General features: G+C 35.4%; 1 protein-coding gene and 1 non-coding gene across 2 annotated transcripts in view; one reads left to right on the top strand and one right to left on the bottom strand.

Annotated features, from left to right (window-relative positions):
- Positions 1 to 20,740, bottom strand: part of Gabra2 (gamma-aminobutyric acid type A receptor subunit alpha2) — a 140,157-nt gene that overhangs the window by 92,377 nt on the left and 27,040 nt on the right.
- Positions 1,397 to 1,469, top strand: Trnav-uac (transfer RNA valine (anticodon UAC)). Its single transcript has one exon. It is a non-coding gene; the product is annotated as a tRNA-Val (tRNA).

Raw genomic sequence — 20,740 nt, 5'->3', positions numbered from 1 at the left:
CATTTAGTAAATACTATCTTATTTAAGTCCTTGTTCTGGAGTCACATTTTTTTTTTTCTTTTCAATGAGTCAAAACAGAGCACTTTAATTCAAATTGTACCTTCCCTGTACCTCTAGGATTTTCAATCTTCCTTATCTTGTTCCTCTTCACCCCCTTTTCCATAGAAATGATAACTTCAACACTCCCTGAAATTTACTTAAATTTTATCTGCATTGCTTACAATAAAAGCTATGAGAAAGCAGGAATAGTTGTCTCTTTGGTTTACTGATGTATTTCTAGAACATAGTAGGTTCTAAATGAATAAAAATCAGTCACTTGGGCTGACTCAGCTTGGGATAAGAAGGGCGGAATTGGAACTGGGTTCTTTTACCAAATTATATATCGATGATTTCTAAAAGATGCATTATAGGGATCTAAGAAAAGCATGCAGATTGGTGAAGACACAGAATATCAAGGTTTTACCAGCATAAAGGAAACTCTATATTCAAAGATTCTAAAATGGAAACTAATTGGATTCTATAAGGAAGTGAAATAAAGCACAGTAAGAAAACAGACAAGAAAAATAGTATGATGTAGATTTAGAGAAATAGACACAATGAAATGTTGTGTGCTTCGTAATTGGGCAGTGTTGAACAGGTAGATTCTCTGTGGAATATAACTATACCTACCTCACAGACTTGTTATACAAATTAAATGAATTAATTTATGAGATCACTTATAGGAGACACATAGAAATACAACAGTGTTTCCCATTTAGTTACTTCTGTATCTACTAAGGGAGCCCTTAGTTCAAATAAATAATCACTGGACAAATTACCTGTCGTGTGTGCATGTAAGTTTCTTCATCTCTAAAGCCTGAAAAACAACAATAACAACTTCACTGGATCCGTTTGGAGATTAAGGCCTGCAAGAAGTATAAAACAGTACCAGATAATAATGTTCCATAATGTTAGCTATTATTACAGTACTGTTATGACAAACTATAACTGGAGTCTAAGAAGTAGGTGAATTAGATCAGAATCCAGACCAAGAAGGAAAAAAGAGCACAGTGCTAACATTTAAAGAACTCATAAAAGGAAATGAACCAGGAAATTAAGCAAGGAAAAAAAAAATCCAGAGAGGGAGTAGAATCAAAAGAAGAGATTACAGTGTCCCAAAGACCAAAGATAAGAGTGTTACAAAGGTAATTTACACTTCTGTGAAGAAGGGAATACAGACAAAGCTGCTGGCAATTCACACAATTTTGAGGACCAAAAAAAATTGCCAGAGTTAGAGATCTGTGAGACATTCAGAGAGTAAAGAATGTGTGCAGAGGCCAATTTAGAGAGAGAAAGTGAGATAAGAGGAGCGATTAGAGTGATTTTAAAGAAATTTTTAGAAGTTTATGAGGGAGCTGGGGATATAGCTCAGTTGGTAGAGTGCTTGCCTTACAAGCACAAGACCCTGGGTTCAATCCCCAGCACCACCAAAAAAAAAAAAAGAAGAAGTTTATGAGGGAGAAGAGTATTCTAGTAAAGGAACAAGACAGGGAAAAAGAACAGTTATTTTGTTTTTCTTGTTTCAGGAGGAATACAGTTAAGCATATGACAATATATGCAGAGAGGATCCAGGCAGAAAGGGAGATGCTGAACACATGGGAGAGAGAACAGAGCAAAGGTGAAAGAAAATTCCTGAGTAAACATTCAGGACATTTATTAAAGAGGACTGGAAATAGAGACATGGGGGGAAGAAGAAGGAGGAATGGGAGAATATCCTTGATTTTATTAGGAATGAATAGTAAGAAATAAACCCACACATCTACAGTCAATTGACTTCCAACAAAAGTGCCAAGAAGACACAAAGGTTCCAAAATCCGACAATGAGGAAAAACAGTTTCTTCAATAAATAATGGAAAAATTAACTACCCAGATGGAAAGAATGAATTGAACTCTATCTAACCCCTCAGAGGAATCAACTCAAAATAAATTAGACTTAAACATAAGCTATGAAACTATAAAACTACTCAAAGAGTTATAGGGAAAAGCTACATAGCATTGTGATCTGGGCAATGATTTCTTGCACATGAACCCAAAAGCACAAGCAATGAAAGCAAAACTGGACAAATGCATCATACTTAAAAACTTCTGAAAATGAAGCAATTAACAGCGAAGAGACATTATAGAATGGGAGAAAATATTTGCAAATTATACACCAGATAAGGGGCTCATACACAAAGTTATAAGAAAACCAAACAAACAACCAAATAATGAGACAATTAATGACCCTATTTAAAAACGGGCAAAGGACCAAAATAGACATTCCTCAAAAGGATACATACAAATGGCCAACAAACATAAAAAAAAAAAAATCCTCAGTTTCACTAGTCATCAGGGAAATGCAAATTAAAATAACAGTGAGCTTTTCCATCACACCTATTAGAATTGTTATCACACAAAAATAAAAATACAACAATTTTAAACAAATGGAAAGGAGTTTTTATGTCTAAAAGTAGAGAAGCTAAAGAAGTTCCTGAAGAGAAATTTCTAGTTATGTGATATCTTTTAATTCTTATCATAATACATAATGTTTTCAAATTAAAAGTTTGATACTTTAAAAATCATATTAACAATATTTAAAATATTAATATTAAAATATCATATATATCTATGAAACCAATGTTGAATCTATAGTCAGTTCCTTGTCCATATCTTGTCGATAATTCTGATTCTTCTACACGTGGTGCTCTGTTGAAAGCTCTTGCAATTCTCTGCCTGAGGATTCTCTGGCTGCAAGTGCTCTTGGGAGTAACCATCAACCAGTGACTGATGAGAGATGCAAGACGCAGAGCTCCACTTTTTCTCCCCCTAAGTGGAAACAATGCTGAGGCCTGGTCTACACCATTTGCCATAGGTCCTCAGAGGGATTGAACTCCTGTTATCCTCAGCAGTTGCTTGCTCATTAGACTACCTTGTCTTGGTTTCCAGGGGTCACTTCACCATCCCCTCTGATAGTTCCTCCTGATATCATTTCTCAAATAAGTTCACATCTCAGCATGCTTCTGAGTGAAACCACACCAAATGCAAGTATTTTTTAATTACTATAAGGAAGAATGACACTAGGTACAGTTGCAAGAAAGATATTAGTTGTATTCACTGGAGCTAACCATCCAGGCAGTAAGATATATTGTCTTCACACCTGTAATTTAGATATTAATAGTGATGTCAATGAAGACAAGAGTTTATAATACTCAGAGTAAATCAAACCATAGATGACATCCTTTCAAGATTTGGATGCTAATAGTTTTGTTCCTCATGTGTCGTAACTAGAATGTCATGTACATATTTTAAGACAAGTTAGTCATTGCTGTGCTTTGCTTTACTCTCTTAGCAACAACATAGAAAGTTTCCTTCCTAAGATGATTCTTATAACACCTACGTGTGTCATTTGTCATCAATCAATTTCTATTAGTCAACAAATACTGATTAAGTGACTTCTGTGAACATGGTACTTAGTGTTCCATACTAAAAGTTGAAATGTTAAATTTGGTAATACAATTTGCCATTATTCTAGCACAAAAGAATTCTTGTACCTTACCAAATTACCCTACTCTCAACAGACACTCAACATATATGTGATAAAAAGGATGACTCAAACAATATAGTGCTGCATTTGGAGGCTCTAAAGCACCCATAAAAGCAAGAAGAATTAAGAACAGTAAGAAAACCAGCATACATTTTGTTTTGGTTCATCTTCATGTATTCTGATTATTGTAGTTTTGTTTGTTTAACTTTGTTTTTTCAATAAATAAAATTGCATTGATTTGGCATAATGAATAATGAAGTATCTGAAAAAATATCAAGAAAGCAACCCCACATAAAATGGCAGAAAAAAAATTAGGAGCAAACAGAGGTAAATGATCAATATACTAAAAACTATAAAACATTGATCAAAGAAATTGAGAGTAAAATAAATGAATGGGAACAATATCCTCTGTTCATGAATGGGGAGAGTTAATATTGTTTAAATAGTCCTACTACCCACAGTGAGATACACATTCACTAATATGATTCCTACCAAAATTCCAAAGTCATTCCTCACAGAAATAAAATACAATCTTAAAATTGTATGTACCTACAAAAACCCAGCATACCCAAAGCCATCTGTACCAAAGAATAAGCTGTAGGCCTCACTTAACTTCAAAATATTCTACAAAGCTATAGAAATCAAACAACATTATAATATTAATGGCAAAAAAACCAGTCTGATCAACTGACAAGTAAACTTGCCCAGAAATAACTGCATCATCTACAGTCAACTGACTTTCAACAAAGGTTCCAAGAACACACAATGAGGAAAAAGTCTCTTCAATAGCTGATGTTAGAGAAACTAATTACCCACATGCAAGAAGATGGACTGGAACCTAAGCTCACTCCTAAGAAAGAATCGGCCCAGACTGAATGAACCAATATTGAGTAAAACCAACCAGTCACTGGATGAAACTAAAATGTAAGACCTGAGGTTGCAAAACTACGAAGAGAAAACACAGGAAACAGCTACACAGCATTGATCTGGACAATGATTTCTTTCACATAAACCCAAAAGCACAAAATACAAAAGCAAAACAGACAAACTGCATCAAGCTAAAAATCTTCTGCACAGTGAATGAAGCAATTAATAGAAAATAGACAATCACAGGATGGGAGAAAATATGTGTAAAGTATATATTAGGTAAGGGACTCATTCTTCACATATATGAGAAGGTTATTCGATTTTGAGAAACAACTCGAAAATAAAATAAATAACATTCTTTTAAATGAGCAAAGAACTAAAATAAACATTTCTCAAGAGACGATGTCAGATACATAAAAAGAATGCTCAACATCACTAATCCTCAGGGAAATGCAAATTAAAACCACAATGAAATACCACCTGTTAGAATAGCTAGATGAAAGAGATTAAAAAGTGGGTATTGATTTTATATCCTGCTACTTTGCTGAATTCATTTATTAGTTCTAAAAGTTTTTTGGTGAAATTTTTTGGATCTTCTAAATATAGAATCATGTCATTGGCAAACAGTGATAGTTTGAGTTCTTTTTTACCTATTTGTATATCTTCTTGAATGCTCTGGCTAGAGTTTCAAGGACAATGTTGAATAAAAGTGAAGAAAGAGGGCATCCTTGTCTTGTTCCAGTTTTTAGAGGGAATGTTTTCAATTTTTCTCTGTTTAGAATTATGTTGACCTTAGGTTTAGCATATATGGCTTTTACAATGTTGAGATATGTTCCTACTATCCCTAGTTTTTCTACTGTGTTGAACATGAAAGGGTGCTGTGTTTTGTCAAATGCTTTTTTGGCATATATGGAGATGATCATAGGATTCTTGTTTTTAAGTGTATTGATGTGATGAATTATGTTTATTGATTTCTGTATGTTGAGCAAGTAAGATCTGACTTCCTTAACAAGACCCCTAAAGTGCAAGAAGTAAAATAAAGGATCAATAAATGGGATAGAATCAAACTAAAAAGCTTCTTCGTAGCACAAGAAACAATGTGAAGAGAGAGCCTACAGAGTGGTAGAAAATATTTTGCATGCACCTCACATAAAGCATTAATCTCTAGGATATATAAAGAACTAAAAAAAAAAAAACTGAACAGACACTTCACAGAAGAAGATACACAATTAATCAACAAATATATGAAGAAATGTTGAACATCTCTAGCAATTAAAGAAATGCAAATCAAAACTACTCTAAGATTTCATCTTACTCCAGTCAGAATGGCAATTATCAAGAATACAAGCAACAACAAATGTTGGCGAGGATGTAGGGGAAAAAAGTACATTCATAAATTACTGGTGGGAATGCAGAATGCTGTAACCATTATGGAAAGTAGTATGGCAATTCCTCAGAAAACTTGGAATTGAACCACCATTTGACCCAGTTCCTCCTCTCCCTGGTTTATACCCAAAGGACTTAAAATCAGCATACTACAGTGACACAGTCACATCAATGTTTATAGCAGCTCAACTCACAATAGCTGAACTGTGGAACCAACCTAGGTACCCTTCAACAGATGAATGGATAAAGAAAATGTGATATATATATATATATAAATCACAATGGAATATTACTCAGCTTTAAAGAAGAATGAAATCACAGCATTTGCTGGTAAATGGATGGAGTTGGAGAATATCATGCTAAGCGAAATAAGCCAAACCCCAAAACCAAAGGTTGAATGTTTTCTCTGATATGCAGATGCTAATTCACAAAAAAGAGGGTGGCTAGGGGAGAATAGAGTTACTTTATATTAGATAGAAGGGAGTGAAAGGTGAGAAAGGGGCATGGGGGAGGTGGAAAGAAAGGATAGTAGAGTAAATCAGATACAATTACCTCCTGTACATATGTAACTGCAAGACTGATGTGATCCTACAATATGTACAAAAAAATGAGAAATTACACTCCATTTATGTATAATTTATTAAAATGTATAAATGCATTCTACTGTCATATACAACTAATTAGAACAAACAAAAAAAGCTTAAAAAGGAAAGATAACAAATTTTGGTGCAGTTGCAGAGAAATGGAACTCTTGTTACTATTGGTGGGAATGCAGATTAGTACAGCCATTTTGGAAAACAGTAGGGAAAACACTCTAAAAACTAAAGCCAGAATTACCACAATGCAACAATCCCACTTCTAAGTATACACAAAAGAATTGAAATTGGTATTTGGAAGAGTTGTCCGCGTCCTGTGTTCATTACAGCACCATTTGCAATAGCCAAGATACAGAAACAACCTAAAGAAGGCCTACCAATGGAAGAATGAAAAAAACTGTGTGTGTGTGTGTGTGTGTGTGTGTGTGTGTGTGTGTGATTACTCCATCTTAAAAAGTAATGAAATGCTGTCATTTATGACAACAGGATAAAATCCAAAAGACACGAGGTGAAATAAACCAGGCACAAGAAGATAAATGTTGCACAATCTCACTTACATGTGCAATCTAACAAAGTTAATCTTATATAACTAGAATGTGGAATGGTGGTTACCAGAAATTGAGAGGTGAGAGGAGTGGGAGGTGCTAGGGGAAATGCTGGTCAAAGGACACATGATTTTAGTTACATGGGAGTGATAAATTCTGGTAACATAATGTACTAGTTTTGGTAACTATAAGGTGACTAATTAATATATAGTACAATTCCAAAATTTATAAAAAGTGGATTTTAAATGCTCTTACTACAAAGAAATAAGTAAATAAGTATGTAACTTGATGGATATATTAACTGGTCTGTTGGAATATTCATTATATATATATATATATATATATAATATATATATATATATATATATATAGAGAGAGAGAGAGAGAGAGAGAGAGAGAGAGAGAGGGAAACATCACATTGTATCCTAAAAATTTCCATATAGTTTTTCAATCAAACTTTTTAAATAAAAGACTTTAGATTTACAGCTGGGATACAAAACGTCTTTAAAGGTAAAGTTAAACACATCCCATCACAGCAGTCTCTGCCTGTGGGTGACAAATGAATCTGACTTTGAAACCTGTATTGTCTATGTGCTCCAAGTCTGGAGATTGTTCTGGTCTTGGAACCTTCCTCTATGTAGGTCAGCACTGCTTTCCCTCTCTTTGAAATTTCTTTCTCTAATATTAATGAATTGATTTCTGCTGATGCGGGAGTTGAAGACACACCATTCTCCCCGAATCACCAGTGAAGGAAATCCACTAAGAAAAGGGAGACCAAGCAAACACTGATCTGCCTTGATTTAGTGGAACCACTTGAATCAATTAACAAATATCCACCAAGGGCTTACTAAGTACAACTCAGAGAAATCCTAGCCTTATAGACGAGGAAGAGAATGCTTCCTAAGGGAAGTTGCATGTGGTACCACAGGCAATTACATTACTGAAGGAGATGTCTCCTCAAGCAACTGCTGCATGTTCAGCCTAGGGTTCTGACAAGGAAAGAAGTGAAGATGCTTTCAAAGATACCCCTTCTGTTATATACTAGCTTCTTCTGGAAGATTTTAGGAACTCTGCCCCATGCCAAGTTGTTAGGAATGTCATCCAGAACACATGGGTTATTCTAGAACACGAAGAGTCCAAAGTTCAGTCAGAGAACCAGCTCCTGTTGGTTTACTTGGCACCCCTGGGATTGTTAGTAAAATTGTAGCTTATTAGAAACCATCCTGAGAACTCATGCTGATCCCAAGGGCTCTCATAAAAACCAGTTGGATTGTTGAGTTATGAGAATTTAAAAACTATGCTGATATAAATGTATTTCTTGCTCCCAATATTCATTTTAATCTGAAAAAAATCACTATATGATAGGGATAAAATGCCTTTGTTTTTTGTTTTGTTTTGTTTTGTTTTGGGGATGCTAGGAATTGAACCCAGAGCATGGTGCATGGTGAACAAGTACCACTGAGTCACTTTCCCCTATCCTTTTTATCTTATTTTGAGACATGATCTCTCTAAGTTGCCTAGGCTGAACTCAAATTTTCAAAATTCATTCCTTAGTCTCCTGAGTTGCTAAAATTACAGGCGTTAAGTTCACTGTGCCCAGATTAGGATTTTAGTATAATGATTTATTTTACAAATCAACATATATCAAAGATTTTTACAAATCAACATATATCAAAGTAATTTACTAAGAAATGCAATTCTTAATTATTACTAACATTAAGGTATTGAAAAATCTTACCATATTCATTTACTATAAAGGAAATAGAAATTAAAGTATACCACTAGACTGTTTTTGATCTTTTCGTAACCCCCACATAATGCTACTTTTGAAAACAATATTTCTATTTACCTTGCAAGGTAATTTTTCTGTTCTTTATATTTTGTAAAAGGAAAGCAGTTAGATATGATAAAAGAAAGTATTACCATTAAAAATACAATCCAAACAATTTCAGATATAATCAATGTCTTTCGAATACTTAAAATTCTGACTCCTTCTTTATTTCTAGCCTTGTTTTTTTATTTTATTTTTTTTTATTTATTTTTATTGTATACAAATGGGATACATGTTGTTTCTCTATTTGTACATAGAGTCAAGGCATACCATTTGTGTAATCATACGTTTACATAGGGCAATGATGTTTATTTTTTTTCCTTCCCCTCCACCCCTCCCAACCCTCTTTTCCCTCTATACAGTCCTTCTTTCCTTCATTCTTACCGCTCTCCTTATCCCTAACCAAAAATCTAATCCTAAACCTAATGCTAACCCCTCCCACCCCCCATTATATGTCCTCATCCGCTTATCAGCGAGATCATTCGTCCTTTAGTTTTTTGAGATTGGCTTATCTCACTTAGCATGATATTCTCCAATTTCATCCATTTGCCTACAAATGCCATAATTTTATCATTCTTCATTGCGGAGTAATATTCCATTGTATATATATGCCACAGTTTCTTTATCCATTCATCAACTGAAAGGCATCTAGGTTGGTTCCACAATCTGGCTATGGTGAATTGAGCAGCAATGAACATTGATGTGGCTGTATCTCTGTAGTATGCTGATTTTAAGTCCTTTGGGTATAGGCCAAGGAGTGGGATAGCTGGGTCAAATGGTGGTTCCATTCCAAGCTTTCTGAGGGATCTCCACACTGCTTTCCAGAGTGGCTGCACTAATTTGCAACCCCACCAGCAATGTATGAGTGTTCCTTTTTCACCACATCCTCGCCAACACCTATTGTTGCTTGTATTCTTGATAATCGCCATTCTAATTGGGGTGAGATGAAATCTTAGGGTAGTTTTGATTTGCATTTCCCTTATTACTAGGGATGTTGAACATTTTTTCATATATCTGTTGATTACTTGTACATCTTCTTCTGTGAAGTGTCTGTTCATTTCCTTAGCCCATTTGTTGATTGGATTATTTGTATTCTTCGTGTAGAGTTTTTTGAGTTCTTTATAGATTCTGGAAATTAGCGCTCTATCTGAGGTATGGTTGGCAAAGATATTCTCCCAATCTGTAGGCTCTCTCTTCACATTGCTGATAGTTTCCTTTGCTGAGAGAAAGCTTTTTAGTTTGAATCTATCCCAGTTGTTGATTCTTGCTTTTATTTCTTATGCTATGGGAGTCCTGTTAAGGAAGTCTGATCCTAAGCCAACAAGTTGAAGATTTGGACCTACTTTTTCTTCTTAAAAGGCACCATCATCAAGGTAATTGTCACATGTTTAGACTCTGTCTAAACTTTTTTTCCTGGTGCTAGAGATGGAACCGTGGATCCTGTGCATGCTAAACATATGCTCCAAGTTTGAGCTACACTCCCAGCCCCTCAAATGAACTCTGACCTATATTCCACATTAACTTCTACTGGGTTCTTTTAGGTGTCTTTCCTATAAAATCCTGGTATTTTCCTTTCCTCTCCATTCTCACTATCAATGACTCTGGAATGATCTCTTTAGGATTTTCCTGCTTCTGGTCTTGCCAGCTCCTGTTTACTTTCTGTGATATTCCAAAGTGTTATCCACTCCTTAAAAATCTTCTGATGTTTTTTCTATGATCACTTTTTTTCACTTACTATCCTTTGCCTGAACAGATTTTCAAAGATCTCAGCATGGCACAGGAGAGCCATCAGGATTCGCATCCCAATCCAGTGCCATTTGGTATTGCACCCCTAGCCATAACCAACCCCATGTTGTTCTCCTTCAGACCTTTGTGTCTTTGTATTTGCTTTTGCTTTTTCTTCAATGTGAATGTCTTCTCATTTAATCTTTGTTCTTTAAAAAGTTCTATTTAAATAACACTTCCAGGAAATTATTCTTGGTATCTCTGGGATAGTTTACCCATCCTTCTTTTAGTTTCAGGCATTTTTGCTTTTATGGATTTGGGGATAGTTTGTTTGTTTGTTTTATTTCTTCAAATGAAATAATCAGATTATATTATAACTCACGAAGCATACAAAATCATTAAATGCACATGTGATCCTCTGTTCTATTTGCCTCCCAACAACTCCCAAGCACTCCTTTCAATAGGAACAGAACATCACATATAATCATAGAATTAAACAGAGCAACATCCTAAGAAAAATCACTTTATCTTTTATTATTTTTTTATCATGTAGTTATGTTTTTTTTTTCTTAAAACATGGCTGTATAGGAAATTTGTTTTGAGACCCTTCTTTTTTGAATAGCATATTATGATTAAGAGTAAGGCCATACAAATCCTGTCACACTTAAATATGAATAAGTCAAGGTATTATCTTTATACCTGTGAATAATCTGGAATCTATTACATGCAAGAAAATTATTAGGATGGCAATTTGATGAATTCCATAATCATCTATAGGAAAAATTTAAAGCCAGTGTTTTAGATTTAGATGCTAAAAACAGGTTTAAGATTATTTGTTTGTTTGTTTCAAGCTAAGTACAGAGCTCATATTCAATATTTCATCATTTTCCACCTAGAGTAATCCAAAGTTACACGCATTCAGACCTTTGTTGGCAATATTACAAACTCATGCTATCATTCCCTGAATCTCTTGGATCAGTCTCAAAAAAGAAACTGTATTTCTAACACAGATCTTATTGATATTCTAATCTGATGACAGTATAACTTTCTTTTTTTTCTTTTCACCTTCTTCTTAACAATAAATTTAGCTTAAAAGAATATAAAAAGAAATCTACTAAAGTGATTAACCTTATCACATTTTACTAGATGCTATTTCCTAAAGCTATGTATATGGGAAAATATTATGATTACTCTATAGCTAATATGTAATTATGAACTTCTAGAAACTTAAGTAGCAACCCTTAAGTACTTGTCACATCTGCTGAATTCCCAGTGTAAGATAATAAAAGCAACTTACCAGCATTAAGCATTAACTCTATGCCCGTACAATAGATTTAATTTTCATATGTGATTATCCTATCTACATATATCATACATATATTAATTTTGGTGTTAAACTACTTCAAATTTAAATCTAAAGAACTGTATCATTGTATATTAAATCTGCAACTTCCAAAAAAGGTCTACATGTAGGAATGGATACATTTGTACACTAAGAAATGAATAAACTTTTTTGTCTTCTTGTCCTCCTTTAAAGAAAACAAATACTGAATACTTATTATACTATATAATAAACTTAGAAGACAAAGAACATAGCATACAACCATCATAGTCTTGGAAGGAATAGAAACAAGGAAATATATCATTATTCATAAAGTGTGAATAGATAGTAAAAAGAAGCATGAGTAATAGGTGGTATGGGGAGACAGGAGAGAGCTGATAATAAAGGAGAAACATGGTCTTGAACTCAAAGCTGAGTGTCCGGGAAAGCTTCCCAGAAACAGATGTGCCAGGCTATTTTCCAAACATAATGCTTGCTTGCTTTTTATTTAATTCTCCTGGTTGAAAAAGATAAAAATTAATTCAACTAATTTTAAAATGTGTTTTCATAGTTGTCATCTTTAAAAAAAAACAAAGGAGAGAGAAAGCACCTTAAAGCAATGGATATTAATACTTATGACAGACCACTTTGATGAAGTCCTGGGAGATTCAGAGTTTTACCTAGTGGGGAAGCCTTAAGCAAACAGATGCAGTAGAAGGTTTACGCCTGCAAGTTAGTGCAGACATTGGTTGTAAAAGGAATTTAACAGAAAATTCACTAGACATGGCAGAGAAATAAACAGGATGAAAAAATATAGCTATGAAACGAAAATAATGGTAGATTTATCTGATAGTCTTTCAAATGGTTTTGGAAGTTATTCTTTGACTTGGTCACAAAAAGTTCATTTTATTTAATTCAAGTTCTTAAAATTAGCATCCTGTTTCTTTGTCATTTACAACATATTTCTACTTCATTATAATACTGTCCCCAAACCTTAATTATATCTATAGGTTTTATTGAACTATAAAATATTTTATTTTATTTTAACATTTGCTACTAAAGAGAAAATAGTAAAAATGTTCAACATCTCTAGTAATAAGAGAAATGCAATCAAAACTACCCTAAGATTCCATCTCACCCCAATTAGAATGGCAATTATCAAGAACACAAGCAACAATAGGTGTTGGAGAGGATGTGGGGAAAAAGGTACACTCATACATTGCTGGTGGGGCTGCAAATTAGTGCAGCCACTCTGGAAAGCAGTGTGGAGATCCCTCAGAAAGCTTGGAATAGAACCACCATTTGACCCAGCTATCCCACTCCTTGGCCTATACCCAAAGGACTTAAAATCAGCATACTACAGAGATACAGCCACATCAATGTTCATTGCTGCTCAATTCACCATAGCCAGATTGTGGAACCAACCTAGATGCCTTTCAGTTGATGAATGGATAAAAAAAACTGTGGCATATATATACAATGGAATATTACTCCACAATGAAGAATGATAAAATTATGGCATTTGCAGGCAAATGGATGAAATTGGAGAATATCATGCTAAGTGAGATAAGCCAATCTCAAAAAACTAAAGGACGAATGATCTCGCTGATAAGCGGATGAGGACATATAATGGGGGGTGGGAGGGGTTAGCGTTAGGGTTAGGGTTAGGTTTAGGAATAGGGATAAGGAGGGTGGTAAGAATGGAGGAAGGAAGGACTGTATAGAGGGAAAAGAGGGTTGGGAGGGGTGGGGGGGAAGGGAAAAAAATTAATAGAATGAATCAAACAACATTACCCTATGTAAATTTATGATTACACAAATGGTATGCCTTGACTCCATGTACAAACAGAGAAACAACATGTATCCCATTTGTTAACAATTAAAAAAAGAATAAAAAAAGAAATAAAAAAAGAAATACATATCTTAGAAAGAGAATTTTGAAAGTCAGAATATTAAATAAGATATATGAATAGGTAAAAATATTCAAGACTTACAAATATAAAACTTACCTTCCAAGGAAAATGATTACAGACTATGTTTGAAATTTAAAAATTGGATTTACCATTCATTGCACTAAAGCATATCTAATTTGTGAGCTGTGATCATGTCTCATACAAGATATTTTAATGCAACTATTCAAGTTGCTTTATTATTTCTTTTACTTCCCTTTTAAGCTTTATTCTCTTTTCCTTCTCTGATCTAATATTCTATTATAAAGGTTTGGGTTTTTTTGTTCCCCTGTCCTAAATTCAGTTTCCACCACTGCTTATTAGAAAAGTTTTTGTTATATAAAGTCCTAAGTTGATACATACGGGATTTTACCAGAAAATGATTCCCAAGTGCTCACCCTTGCTTGCTCCTGCAATGGCTTCTAGTCTTTTAAGTTACAAGTCAGCTCTCCAGGTAAGTCTAAGAGGCAACTGGGATACTACCCCCGCTCACAGATCAGAAATTCATTACCCCTCATCTGCCTTCGATCCCAAACGTGAAACTGAGACCTTTAATAAAGGCAGAGAATCACTATAAATAAGCCTTTGCATTTCAGGCAATAGAAAAATATTCAGTTTGTAGTCCAGGAGTCAGTACTAGCTAATCTGGGGGATTCCATTTGTGCCCTGACACTCCTCACCCACGTCTTTCCTTCTTGAAACTGACACTACAACTCTGAACTCTATTTACAACTGGTGAGCCTCAACATTTGCTTATATTTGTGACTCACAGATTATGAAGGAGGAAAAAACCCCACAGAAATGGTAAGTAAGCTACATAATTTATTTTTCCTTTGGTCCTTCCAGAAATAATAATGTTTGCTTCTCCTCTCTCTGTGAAAGTTTTTATGTATCCCATCTGTAAATGTTCACAAGAATATAAATCTGATACAGAAATGAAATGCATCATTTCCTGAAAGCACTGTGGCAGTTCTCTTTCATTTCTAAGGATATATCACCACACAAGGAGAAAGAATGAGATCCACTTTTGCCCTTGGAAGAGAAATTTAAGACAGACTTTTGGGGATTTATTTAGTCAGGTAATTTCATCCATTGTCCATTTCTATTGACTCTACAGCACTTGTCTCTATGTGGCCGGAGAACAATGAGCCCACGTCACTCACAAGGCTCTTAGAAAGGAGGACCGTTTCCTTCAATCAAGAAGGCAGTGGGTATCCATATTGATTTAGGAGAAAGGCTGTAGCAAAGTGCTTGAACCAGACAACCTAGTGGGGGATGGACAGGCAGGGCCAGAAGTAAATGGAACTGTAAAGAAAAAGAAGTTTTTCTCTAGCAAGACTTATAATCTTTTTGTGCCTTTCAGTTTTCCCTGGGCAGTGAAACTGTCCTCATACTCCTCAATGGTTGTACTATTATTTATTTAGCACAAACTTTATACATATCATTTTAATAAGTTCTAAGGATGATATAAGAAATATAAACTTTTCAAGTATGTAAAAGAAGTCACAAATTTTAAAATAAAAATAATCAATAATTACAACCCTTCCCCATGCTTAACTTAAAACCTCATAATTATCCTTGATAAACTTCTCTAATACCCCTTTCCTCTCACTGTGGAAGTTTTTATGCATCCCATCTGTAACTGTTCACAAGGATATAATCCAATACAGAAATGAAATGTTTCATTTCCTGAAAGCACGGTGGCTTTTCACTAGGAAACATATTGACTCAATCATCTAAGTATATCCCAAATCTGACAGGTATGCTAGTGCACACCTGTACTCCCAACTATTTGGAAGGCTGAGGCAGGGTGTTCATAAATTAGAGGCTAGACTGGGCAATTTAGTATCCCTGCTTCAAAACAAATTATAAAAAGGGGTGGGAATGTAGCTCAATGATAAAGCACTTGTTTAGCATGTGCAAAGTTCTAGAGTTAGTCCCTAGTTCCATCAAAAAATAAAGCGTGTGTGTGTGTGTGTGTGTGTGTGAATATATATAGAGAGAGAGAGAGAGAAAGAGAGAGGGAGTTTGGAGATTTATTTAGTCAGGTGATTTCATCCCTTGTCCATTTCCATCAACTGTAGAGCACTTGTCTCTATGTGGTCAGAGAACAATGAGGTCACATTGTTTATATATATATGTGTGTGTGTGTGTGTGTATTGTATATTTGTTTATATATATATATATATATACACATAAAATTATATTATGTGTGTGTTTATACACACACACACACACACACACACACATATATATCTTCAAAATCCTATCACCTTTCAGGAATTCTACTACTATGCTACTAGGACCCTGGTTCAAGCCACCAGTGTCTCTCACCAGGAAAGACCAATGTTTCCTTAGCTGGTTTCCCTATGTCCATCTTTGCTGGGGGTACTCCACTCTCATTACAGCATACAGAGTGGGCCTTATAATGAGAACATTGACTCAAGTCATGCCTCAGCTAAGAACTCTGCCACAATTCCCCATTTCACTCTGAAGTAGAGGCCAAGGCGCTAATAATGGCCAGCAAGGCCCTGTGTGCCTGGAGTCACATCTGAATGCATCACCCACTAGCCCTGCCCTCCATCATGCTGGCCTCCTTTATCTACGCATGCTCTACCTGTCCACCGCTTGCCATCCCAGAATACAAATCTTCCAGTCATTCATACAGTGACTTCTTCAACCTTCCAGTCCTCATTGAAATTTCAACATCTGAACAAGGCTAAAATTAACAGCCTCATATAAACTGGAAATGCCTCTTTCTCTCAGTTTTCCCACTACTCATTTCCCTGCCTTAATTTTATTTATTGAATTTTATTTTCTTCAAACCATTCATGACTTACTCACAAAATATATATTTTGCCTCTTTACTAAGTTCATTATTCTGCTCCATTCACAAAATGTAAATCCACAATGGCAGGAACCTGTTTTATTCACTGATAGATTTCAATGGATTAGAACAACTGCTGACACATACTTGGCACTCAATAAATATGTAATACATAATAAATGCATGAAAAATTAATCCAAATATTCTCTTTGAGTGCATACAACATTCCAGTGCTTTGTTAAGTATTTTGCATACATCACCTTATTTCCTTTCATAAATCCTGTGATGCAGGTATTATTCTTCTTGAAAAATGCAGAAACCAATATTTTAGATTTTGTTACTTGTTCAAGGTTACACAGCAAGTAAGTGGCAGAGCCAGGATTGAAACTCATATTCAACTCTAAAACTTGGATGTTAACGGCTGTGACATGTTGAAAGTAGCAACTTATTTCACTACACAGTTCTGCATAATCATGAGTCTCTGTTATGTGTAGGCAAGGATTTAAACTTTCTGGATGGGGAAGCAGAAAGTAATTATCAAGAGTTATGCTATTCCAGAGTGTAATCTTAATTTAGAAAAATTTTCACAACAAGACACTGGCTCATAATTTCTACAGAGAAAGGCAAGAAAAACACAGGGAACATGAGTGAATTTGAATTTGTTATTCTTTTAATTTATTTCATTATATCATGATGTTCAATTCTCCCCTAGGTACTATTCCTAAATATCTCTAATGCTTGGCCTTGGTTTTTGACCTCTGACTAACACAAAACCCTCACTATTGGTAAATTCAGAATGTTAAAGTTAATTAGACGTTTTTTAAATCATTCAAGCTGTTTGTTTGAAATCATGGAAAACAAACAAGCAGCTGACCCTCAGTGACTCTCATTTCGTTGCTTCCTTTTCAATTCATCCATGATCTCAAGAATTCACTCAGCCCCTGCTTAATGAAGACTGGGAGTTTCTAAACTTCCCTTACTCACGGTACCAGTGTATGCACTTTACCCTCTTCCTGTACACATAGCCTTGTTTCAAGTTTGAATTTGTCATCCAGTGGGATGGGAATTGTGCCCATCTGTGTCATACCTGACTCCATCTGTGTCTGAGATTCTAAACTTCCATGGGAGAAAGACCTGGTTATAATTATACATACTAACTCACTTTATACAGCCCTCACAGGCAGCCCTGAAGTGAGTAGACTCTTAATATGTGCATTCTGATAAAAATATCCTCGTCTGCTCCCCGCTGAGGCACCCTCACCCACGCCAACACTTCACTTTCTTTCTCATTTGGCTGGTGAGTCATATCAGTGCTGGCAATTTATATTAAATGCTTCAATCTCGATTTCTTTCTTTCTTTTTTACCAGTAATTTCTTAACCTGAATAGTCCTCGTATATGCAATTGTTCATATCTTGTGGTATAAACATACAGGAATGTATAAGTAGACAGCCGGCTCCAAGCTTTTCAAAGCAGTGAACAATATTTTTTAGGATTAAACTTCCATCATGCTTTAAAAATACTCCAACAGATTGTCGTTCTAAATAGTGCCTTAAACAGCAGTTGTCCCTTCCTTTGTAAGCTCCATGAAGCAATAACATATCCTCTGGGGTCAAGCTAAGCTCCATTTTCCCCCCAGTAGAGCCTTTAACTGCAAATAACTTTTCTTAAATGGATTCTCAAATTTCTTTTTAAATCAAAGTTATTATTAAATTAAAGAAAACAAGAGGAGATTTGTTATGTGTACAAAGCATTTACTAAGTGAATCCACTAAGCTACCTGCAGTGTACCTTATTTAAATATGTAGGACTTCTGATTCTTTTGTTGCCAAAGTATCTCCTGCGTACAGGTACCCCAAAATAAGGGCTAAACTAAGTACAGCACTACTATAACATTATTGGGAGAAAATGTATTATAGTCTGCTCACAACAAGTTTTCCACCTTGCTTTTATTTACTTATAATTTTCTATGTTACTTAAAAATATGGCTAGGTTAATTAAAATGGCATTCCATAGTAAGACTCTGTAAGGCTCTTTCTGAATGCATGTTCCCATTAGATTATTAAACTACTTGAAAATAAAATGTGTTTTGAACAGTTTTATTTACTTTTTTCATTCATTATTCTCATAATAGTAACAATATAGTTACATATTCAGAGAGGTAGGGCCTGTAATAATATTCATTTATTCACTCCCCTTCTAAATCTTAAACCAAATAGAAACTAGACCTAGAATGGAGATTTACAAAGATCAGAATATTAGTTTTGTTACTGACAAGAATAGATGGGTGAATGTACCTTAGCTGTGTGGCTGTGGTCAGGCTCTCTGATTCCTCACTACAGAGTATTGGGGCCTGTGGCAGACACACCTACCCCTCATCACTTCAGTGGAAGCAGTCAGGAGGCAACATTCCTTCAGAGTAGCCTCTGTGTGACAGGCCTGAAGTGACCTTGGTGTGTATCACAGCAAGCAAGAAGAGAATAGGACAGAGCTCTCCTGGGCAGAGAGAACCTAAACATGCTACAAATGGCAAAGCTGATCATGTTCAGTTCCTTCTCCTAGTCTCACATATCAGATAGTCATTATTTCACTCTCAAGGGAAGTATGATTGGCAACGAATGGGCCTGGAATGTTCCCTCCAAGGAGAGGAATGTCCACAAAAATGCGAGGTGTGGAGAATTAAGTGTTCCTTCTAACGTTGGGCTAGGGTAGTCATTATGCCTTATTTCTTCTGTTCATCTCAGCAAGTAGAAAATGAGAATCCTGAAACTGTGGGATTAGTTCCTGAGTGTCCTGTGACAATCTGTGCAGACCCAGGTTAAGTCTTGGAAGTGACTTTCATCTGTGGACTCTTAGGTTCTTCAATGGCATGCTTACTGATTCAGCTGCCTTGTAATTGCTGGGCAGACATCAGGGAGGGGAACTCTTAGATGCCATAGATCTGGGGAGCTGAAGAGCAGTGGCTGCTTTATTCTCAATGAGTTTTGCAAAGCCCCTAGATAACTGCAAGTACTTTTCCCTCCTGGGCTGTGATGGAAAGAGACTTTTGGTGAACTGGTCCTTGAATGGGAGTTTGAGAGAAAACCAGAAAATTGACAAGCAGATCAGGTTTGGCACATTCACAGAGAGAAACTGGAAAGGAGGATAAAACTGGAAGTATTGGGAGAAGAAATTATAAACAGACCAGAGAAAACTCAGAGAAAGTTTCAGAGAGCCTCATAGTTATTATAATTTTCTGCGAAGCACAAGAGATCAATGGTTGAATAAATTGATTTTTGGAGTTTATGGGGTGAATTTTGAAGGAAATGGCTTATTTTTTCTTCATGAGGATTAATGTGGGCTAGGGACTGAGTACCACGAACCAAGTAATGATTAACAGGGTTTGATGTTGGCACACTTTATACGAAGCAAAGAATGTCACATTTTAGCAATTTCAGTGATGGTAGAGATGAGTCCAAGATTTAGAGATGAGTTTAAGATTTAGAAGGGGAGTGAATAAATGAATATTATTACAGGCCCTACATATGCTCAACATCAAGAGAGGAACAATTATGAAGGGTTTTCACCCCATACGTTTCACTCTATTAGGACCGTGTGGAGTGAAAAAACTTCAGTTTAAATCTGAATTCTGTTATTACCTATCTGTATAAACTTAGGAGTGTAATTTAACCTCTTAGTGCCTCAGTTTGCTTCAGTTTCCTCAATCATGAGGAATTAGTATTCAACTAATAGTTGATGAGCATATATGGTGTGCCAACCACCATTCTAGAATCTGGACCTACAGAGTTAACAGACAAATGCCTGCTTTCACTGAGCTTTTACTCAGTAAAACTGAAATAATTCTATGACATGATCAGCTAAGGATGATATGGGTTAGTGTATGAAACACGTTTACAGTTACAGTATTTAGAGCATATAAGCGCTCAGAAGATGACGATAGTGACAATGATGATCTTTCCTTCACTGAGAGAAGCAATGCCAATTCTAGAATAACTCTTGCTATCAATGCAGCCCTTTCTCTGTGACAGTCTTCGGAGTTCCAGGATGACCCACAATGCAAAGATGATTTTCAGGTGAAACATTTTACAACTTCTCTTTTCTAAATTCACTCGCAAACCCTGAACTCAACTCTT

Source organism: Sciurus carolinensis, chromosome 10 (genome assembly GCF_902686445.1).
Source record: "Sciurus carolinensis chromosome 10, mSciCar1.2, whole genome shotgun sequence".
NCBI lineage: Eukaryota > Metazoa > Chordata > Mammalia > Rodentia > Sciuridae > Sciurus > Sciurus carolinensis.
The sequence above is the reverse complement of the archived record's forward strand: the minus strand, read 5'-3'. Positions and strand labels throughout refer to the sequence as shown.